Source organism: Neoarius graeffei, chromosome 20 (genome assembly GCF_027579695.1).
Source record: "Neoarius graeffei isolate fNeoGra1 chromosome 20, fNeoGra1.pri, whole genome shotgun sequence".
Classification (NCBI taxonomy): domain Eukaryota; kingdom Metazoa; phylum Chordata; class Actinopteri; order Siluriformes; family Ariidae; genus Neoarius; species Neoarius graeffei.
The window spans coordinates 10,046,842-10,054,008 of record NC_083588.1 but is presented as its reverse complement, the minus strand read 5'-3'; positions in this window follow the sequence as shown (position 1 = coordinate 10,054,008).

Below are 7,167 nucleotides of genomic sequence, written 5' to 3'. Positions count from 1 at the left end.
GTGAAACTATTTTCAACACGAGAAGATAAACGTCATATCTTCGCACCACTGTGTAATGTTCTCTATATGATACGGACACATCCAAAAAAAAAAAGCTCAAGTTCATGAAAATAATTTTAATTTTGAACCGGTTCACCATTTCGACAACGCAGCGGGAAAACACTAGCATTGACATCATCGGAGTGAAATATCGGGAATTATTATACATACGGGCTACTTCTTCCATGGAATAAAAACGTGTTCTCTTCCCTTCGAGTGAGTTTATTGACGGCGTGCATTATTGTTAGCATATTGCTTGTATTACACCACTCTCCCCAATGGAGAATAAGCGTGCAATATTGTTACGATATTGCATGTTGTCAAGACAACACGACGTCGCCACGTCGGAGTTCATGCGACGATCCAATGACAAAAGTTTTCTGTTGCGCACGCAAAGTCTTGGCAGCCGGGAAAGAGAAGACGAGGCTAATCTCGTGTTCGGTTTAAGCACTAAAGAAATAAACTGAAACTGAAGATGCGCTGAATATCCAAAAGGCTACCAAAACTTCATTACATAATCACGCATATTTCCAAGAAAAAAACATACCAACGGACATTGAAAAACTGGAAAAGAGACACATCGGAGATGTAAAACTTCTGCGCTATCGAGTGACTGTGACAGTTTGTAAACGAACATGGCCATGAGGTTTGCTTCGTTAAAAATGGAAGATCTGGAGAGAATTTTGGCTGCCAGGTTGTTCTGTTGTGTGTAGCTGTCGATCTTGATTTTAAAAGTAACAAAATAAATTACACAGGGAAAATAATAATAATAATAATAATAATCTCATCATCTCTAGCCGCTTTATCCTGTTCTACAGGGTCGCAGGCAAGCTGGAGCCTATCCCAGCTGACTACGGGCGAAAGGCGGGGTACACCCTGGACAAGTCGCCAGGTCATCACAGGGCTGACACATAGACACAGACAACCATTCACACTCACATTCACACCTACGGTCAATTTCGAGTCACCAGTTAACCTAACCTGCATGTCTTTGGACTGTGGGGGAAACCGGAGCACCCGGAGGAAACCCACACGGACACGGGGAGAACATGCAAACTCCACACCGAAAGGCCCTCCCCGGCCATGGGGCTCGAACCCGGACCTTCTTGCTGTGAGGCGACAGCGCTAACCACCACACCACCGTGCCGCCCTAATAATAATAATAAAAATAATAATCAGCTTGACTGAGCTAGCATTGGCCTTCGCTAACACTATGCTGGCTGGAAGGGAACTGGACTGCCGCACTAACGGCACCGAGTCGCGGGTAAACTAGCGTTGACCTTCGAGAATGCTGATATGAAGAGAGTATGGATAATAATAATATTGGCTGGCTCTTTTTGTGGTCTATCAGATATATTCCATTCAGCTACTCGTTTTTGACTCGCTCTATATCATGCTAGCTCGGTGGAATATATCTGATGTACCATGAAAAAAAAGCTAGCCAATATTATTGAAAATGTCACTCAGATCCGTGATGTATTTCATCTGAAAAATGAGTTTTTCAACACGAGAAGATAAACTTCATATCTTCAAGCCAACGTGCGATTTTCTTTTTAATATATCAACACATGCACAAACAAAAAGTCCCTGAATTTATCCAAACAATTCATCGATTTCCTTGCGAGTGCCATATAGAGATTTATGTCACGGTTTTGGTTCTCCATGTCCCGGATGGAGCTCGTATGAAAAACATGAGTGGTGTTTTTCCCAGTAAAACACTCGCGTCCTTCTCATCTCATTATCTCTAGCCGCTTTATCCTGTTCTACAGGGTCGCAGGCAAGCTGGAGCCTATCCCAGCTGACTACGGGCGAAAGGCGGGGTACACCCTGGACAAGTCGCCAGGTCATCACAGGGCTGACACATAGACACAGACAACCATTCACACTCACATTCACACCTACGGTCAATTTAGAGTCGCCAGTTAACCTAACCTGCATGTCTTTGGACTGTGGGGGAAACCGGAGCACCCGGAGGAAACCCACGCGGACACGGAGAACATGCAAACTCCGCAAAGAAAGGCCCTCGCCGGCTACGGGGCTCGAACCCAGGACCTTCTTGTTGTGAGGTGACCGTGCTAACCACTACACCACTGCGCCGCCCACTCGTGTCCTTATAATATCTAAATATATTGAACCAAAGCAAAGTGTTTTATTAACTTTCGAAACGTAGGTATGCTTTTTTGTCACGATCACATTGTGTATAGCTGGAGGCTATAATTATACTGATGAGAAATTATGACTTAATGAATGATTACATTTTTTGGCAAGGTCATGTTTTTATTTTATTTTTTACGATGCCACAATAAACTCTGTGTGCAGCTGTGGATATCATATTAACTGACTGACTCATGAGCGTCGTGTGTGTGTGTGTGTACACAACCTCATCAACGTTGCTGAGTGAGTGACGAATATATGATGAGTGTTTTCTCCTGTGTTCAAGGTTCATTATTCTTCAGTCAGACACAGTCTGATCATACACAGATCTGACACATGGCTGAGTACACACACACACACACACACATTCACCATTTTTTCATATTTACAGTTCTCAGAAGTGTATGCGCATAGTTCATGTACTATTATCTAAGAAACTTTGCATGAACCGTAAAAAAACGATTCTATCATCAACTTAGCATAATTTGAAACCAAAACTGGCATATAATAAACTGAACACAAACCACAACAAAACAAACCTCAGACATAATAAACTTAACCTGATCATAAATTAAAACTATCATATCGTAAACCTAGAATGAACCATAAAAAAGCACCCCTAGCATCAAAGAAACTTAGCATCTGTCTTTGAAACCCAAGTCATCCTTCGATCTTCCGAAAGTTCAGACAAATTATGGCAAATTTAGCATTCGATTTTTAAGACGACAAATTTGGAATGAAATTGATGAAAACAGGAAATCCTGCTCACATTTAAAAAAAAAAATCAACAATCAAAAATAGCATTATTTCATCTTACTGAGTGCGTTGTTCTTTGAAGCTTCTTCCTTGATTGTTTTTTGTTGTTTTTGTCTGCATTTCTCACCTTCATTTTTGAGTCAGGTGCCAATGCTTGCTGTTGTCATCCCTCTCCCTTTTTTTTTCTTCTTCCTACTGTACCTACCTTCCCAAAAAAATTTTTTGGGAAATGCCACCCAGTTGAGTTTAGCCTGCTGGTTATTGTTTGTGGCACATACCTCACAAAAACTATTATTATTACACAGAGTGCAGAATTATTAGGCAAGTTGTATTTTTGAGGATTAGTTTTATTATTGAACAACAACTATGTTCTCAATCAAACAAAAAGACTCATAAATATCAAAGCTGAATATGTATGGAAGTTAGAGTGGGGTGTTTTTAGTTATGGCCATTTTAGGAGAATATGTATGTGTTCAGGTAACTTTCACTGTGCAGAATTATTAGGCAACTTAATAAAAACCAAATGTGTAGCCATTTCACTTATTTATTTTCACCAGGTACACTGATATGACAACTCCAGATTTGCAAATAAACATATCTGACATTCAAACACAAAACAAAATCAGTGACCAATATAGCCACCCTTCTTCATGAGGACACTCAAAAGCCTTCCATCCATAGATTCTGTCAATTTCTTTATCTGTTCACGACCAACATTGTGTGCAGCAGCAACCACGGCCTCCCAGACGCTGTTCAGAGAGGTGTACTGTTTTCCCTCTTTGTAGACCTCACGTTTTATAATGGACCACAGGTTCTCTATGGGGTTTAGGTCAGGTGAACAAGGGGGCCATGTCATTATTTTTTTCACCTTTCAGACCTTTACTGGCTAGCCACGCAGTGGAGTATTTGGACGCATGAGATGGAGCATTATCCTGCATGAAAATCATGTTCTTCTTGAAAGATGCTGACTTTTTCCTATACCACTGCTTGAAGGTTTCTTCCAGGAACTGGCAGTAGGTCTGGGAGTTGAGTTTGAGTCCATCCTCAACTCGAAAAGGTCCAACAAGCTCGTCTTTGATGATACCAGCCCATAGCAGTACTCCACCTCCACCTTGCTGGCGTCCGAGTCGGAGTGGAGCTCTGTGCCCATTACTGATCCAGCCACAGGCCCATCCATCTGGCCCATCAAGAGTCACTCTCATCTCATCAGACCACAGCACCTTAGAAAAATCAGTCTTAAGATATTTCTTGGCCCAGTCTTGACGTTTTATCTTGTGTGCCTTACTCAGTGGTGGTCGTTTTTCAGCCTTCCTTACCTTGGCCATGTCCCTCAGTATTGCACACCCTGTACTCTTTGACACTCCAGGAATGTTACAACTCTGGAATATGGCAGAACTGGATGCTAATGGCTGCTTGTTAGCTTCACGCTTGATTTTCCGCAGATCATGTGCAGTTATTTTGCGCCTTTTTTTCCCCCACACGCTTCTTTCGACCCTGTTGACTATTTGCAATGAAACGCTTGATTGTTTGGTGATCACGTTTCAACATCTTCACAATGTCAAGAGTGCTGCATCCGTCTGCAAGACATCTCACAATTTTATACTTTTCAAAGTCTGTCAGATCTCTCTTCTGACCCCTTTTTGCCAGAGGAAAAGAGGTTGCCTAATAATTATGCACACCTGATATAGGGTGTTGATGTCATTAGACCACACCCCCTCTCATTACACAGATGCACAGCACCTGATATACTTAATTGGTAGTAGGCTTTCAAGCCTAAACAGCTTGGAGTGGGACAACATGCATTAAAAGGATGTTGTGGTCAAAATACTCACTTGCCTAATAATTCTGCACTCAGTGTATTATTATTATTAAAAACTTGTAAAACTGTTCGTAGTTATGAAATAAAGGCTTGAGAGGGAGAGAGAATCCTTTTTTAAAGCATGATCACAAACTAAAACTATCCATCCATCCACTATCTGTAGCCACTTTATCCTGCCCTACAGGGTCGCAGGCAAGCTGGAGCCTATCCCAGCTGACTACGGGTGAAAGGCGGGGTACACCCTGGACAAGTCGCCAGGTCATCACAGGGTTGACACATAGAGACAGACAACCATTCACACTCACATTCATACCTACGGTCAATTTAGAGTCACCAGTTAACCTAACCTGCATGTCTTTGGACTGTGGGGGAAACCGGAGCACCCGGAGGAAACCCAATCGGACACGGGGAGAACATGCAAACTCCGCACAGAAAGGCCCCCGTCGGCCACTGGGCTCGAACCCAGGACCTTCTTGCTGTGAGGCAACAGCGCTAACCACTACACCACCGTGCCACCCCCAAACTAAAACTAGCATATGATTGATTTAGCATGAACCACAACAAAACAAGCCTAGCATATCAGAAACTTAGCAGATAAGAAGCCTAGCATGAACCACAACAGAAAAAAAAAAAAAAAAACACTGAGCATCTCATCTCATTATCTGTAGCCGCTTTATCCTGTTCTACAGGGTCGCAGGCAAGCTGGAGCCTATCCCAACTGACTACGGGCGAAAGGCGGGGTACACCCTGGACAAGTCGCCAGGTCATCACAGGGCTGACACATAGACACAGACAACCACTCACATTCACACCTACGGTCAATTTAGAGTCACCAGTTAACCTAACCTGCATGTCTTTGGACTGTGGGGGAAACCGGAGCACCCGGAGGAAACCCACGCGGACACGGGGAGAACATGCAAACTCCACACAGAAAGGCCCTCGCCGGCCCCGGGGCTCGAACCCAGATCTTCTTGCTGTGAGGCGACAGCGCTAACCACTACACCACAGTGCCGCCCTGTTGTACAGTGTGTCTTTTTTTTTTCTTTTCACATGTCTGATAACTTGCTGCTGTTCCATAACAAGTTCTCAGCTTGGGATCTGTCTGTCTGTCTGTCTATAAAGTGAGCATGAACCACAACAAAAATACCATTATCACCCTCAAACAAAACAAACCTATCATAAACCTGAAATGATTCCTAACTCATACTTGCACACAACAAACCTAGCATCATCCTTAACCCATATCATAAACCAAGCATGATCATAAATTAAAATTAGTGCTAGGTTTTGATCCGTCTGTCCCGAAGGAGGTTGAATTGACAAACTATGATCTCGGAATGTAGACCTCTGCCACCTCAGAGCTTCTGCCTCACGGATCGATCCGGGAGCGAAGAGTCACTGACACAGACAAAGCTACTCAGAGATGTTTCTCAGTTTACTGAAGGACAAACACGATATATATTCACATTCAAGAGTGTGTTATAGCTCTGTGACTGACGAAGCTAAGTTATCTATGGATAACGTAAATGGGTGATGAAGTATTACATCACTGGTTCAGACTGCACTACTGTATGAAAAAAGAGAGACATTATGTACCATTCCATCACCTGTCAAGATCAGAGTCTTTGGAAAAGAAGAAAGGACATTACTGGTCAACATAACCTTCATTAAGCAGAGAGCAGAATGTGCAAGCAAAGATAAATCTCGAGGACTGAACTGAACCAAAACAAGTAGCAATCAGAACAGCCTGCCTGTTCCAGTTTCAAGCATGCCAAACATATTTTTCAATCAACTAGCATATAATCAACGTAGTATATCAGAAACTTAGTATGATCCTGGGGGCGGCACAGTGGTGTAGTGGTTAGCACCATTGCCTCACAGCAAGAAGGTCCGGGTTCGAGCCCCGTGGCCGGCGAGGGCCTTTCTGTGTGGAGTTTGCATGTTCTCCCCGTGTCCGCGTGGGTTTCCTCCGTGTGCTCCGGTTTCCCTCACAGTCCAAAGACATGCAGGTTAGGTTAACTGGTGACTCTAAATTGAGCGTAGGTGTGAATGTGAGTGTGAATGGTTGTCTGTGTCTATGTGTCAGCCCTGTGATGACCTGGCGACTTGTCCAGGGTGTACCCCGCCTTTCGCCCGTAGTCAGCTGGGATGGGCTCCAGCTTGCCTGCGACCCTGTAGAACAGGATAAAGCGGCTAGAGATAATGAGATGAGTGTGATCCTGAACTAAAAGTAGCATATTATGAACTTAGCATGGTTACAAACTCAGCCTAGCATATCAGAAACTTAGCATGATCCTGCAGATGAGTGTGTGTTCATGCTCCGTCTCTGACGGCTCATTGGTCTGGGTGGGTTTGGGTTCCAGAAGAGTCGATGTGTGTGAGTGAGTGATATTACATAA